Source organism: Etheostoma cragini, unplaced genomic scaffold (assembly GCF_013103735.1).
Source record: "Etheostoma cragini isolate CJK2018 unplaced genomic scaffold, CSU_Ecrag_1.0 ScbMSFa_3160, whole genome shotgun sequence".
Classification (NCBI taxonomy): domain Eukaryota; kingdom Metazoa; phylum Chordata; class Actinopteri; order Perciformes; family Percidae; genus Etheostoma; species Etheostoma cragini.
Window position 1 is genome coordinate 1 of NW_023267399.1, and position 1,412 is coordinate 1,412.

The 1,412-nt window shown below is 42.7% G+C and overlaps 2 non-coding genes across 2 annotated transcripts; one reads left to right on the top strand and one right to left on the bottom strand.

Annotated features, from left to right (window-relative positions):
- Window positions 1-861: 861 nt before the first annotated feature.
- trnad-guc lies at window positions 862-933 on the bottom strand. The gene has a single exon. It is a non-coding gene; the product is annotated as a tRNA-Asp (tRNA).
- Window positions 934-1,189: 256 nt separating this feature from the next.
- trnav-aac lies at window positions 1,190-1,262 on the top strand. The gene has a single exon. It is a non-coding gene; the product is annotated as a tRNA-Val (tRNA).
- The last annotated feature ends 150 nt before the right edge of the window (window positions 1,263-1,412 follow it).

The window sequence follows — 1,412 nt, forward strand, 5'->3', positions numbered from 1 at the left end:
GATGCAGAAAACTAGTCAACGCACTTGTTACTTCTAAGCTGGATTACTCCAATTCTTTATTTTCAGGCTGCTCGAAAATGTCCACAAAGACTCTTCAGCTGCTCCTAGCCTCATAGTTGATGGTTTACGTTACTAAATCCGTCTTACATTCCAGCCTACATTCACGGATCCTGAGGTAAGTGATCATATCGTCACTGAAAACATATGTTTGAAAGCAGGATCTTCCTCAATCCTTTTGTAAAACCTTTGTCTTTCTTGGAGTATATCCACTCTAATACTTTCTTAAAAAATGCGTATCTTTTGCTTTGGTTAGGCCTCGTATCCAAACTACTCTGGCAGATGTGGTAGTGTTGATGTAGCCTTGGGAAATAATTAGCAGCTGGTAAATAAATCTCCCCATCGGAGAATAAAACCCCAGTCTTCCGTGTGACAGGCGGAGGCGGTTATCCAAAGTTTCAGAAGTATTGTGGTTTTTGCGTTGGAACAAGTTGCACTATTTAAAAACAGAACTTCTTCACTTGGGCCAACAACCGACTCCTAACCCGATGGGAGCAATTCCGCGCATACAGATTTGGAGGGGCTGACTTTCATTCTATTTGCTTGTCATTGGACTTCAATCAGCCAGTTGGCACTGTAGAGCATAAACGGAAATCTAAGCTGCCCAGACTTGACACTCTCCCACCTTCTGACGTTTTGTTTGTGTCCAGGAGTTGTGCTCTTTCTAGAAAATATTCCCATTTAGGATGAGGAGTTTTCCGCCCATCCTGAACAAAGCCTGGCTCAAGGCCAAGTTTCCCCTCTTGAGTAGTCCATCGCATTCGCCGCGACTTCCTCGATGGCTTGTAGCGTTGGCAGAAAATTCTCCCCGTCGGGGAATCGAACCCCGATCTTCCGCGTGACAGGCGGAGATACTGCCCATTATACTAACGAGGAATGCCTTAGCTTAAAGTTTGGCACATCAAGAAATAGGTGGCGCTATTCAAGCATTTAGGCCACCGTCAATACATGTAGATATAATTAGTTTTACTACATATTTGCTGTCATTCAAATCCGTGATAAAACATCTGTGACTGAATCCAGTTTAAAATCTATGTGTCCAAAATTAACATGTCTAACCGCATTTTAAACATTTGCAGTATAAATAAATGGTGCATATCCGAATGAACATGCAGAAAGAATTATTTCATCGGTTTCCTTAGTGTAGTGGTTATCACGTTCGCCTAACACGCGAAAGGTCCCCTGTTCGAAACAGGGCGGAAACAAATTTCTTTTTTTGTATTGACTTCGTACGGTCAAACTCTCAATAACCGTCACTGAAAAATCTCCCTGTCTTTAAATCGTGGCCAGGCCTACCGAAGTTTCCACAGTGCAGCAGTCATCACATTTGGGAATTCAGCAATGTCCTGTCTAAA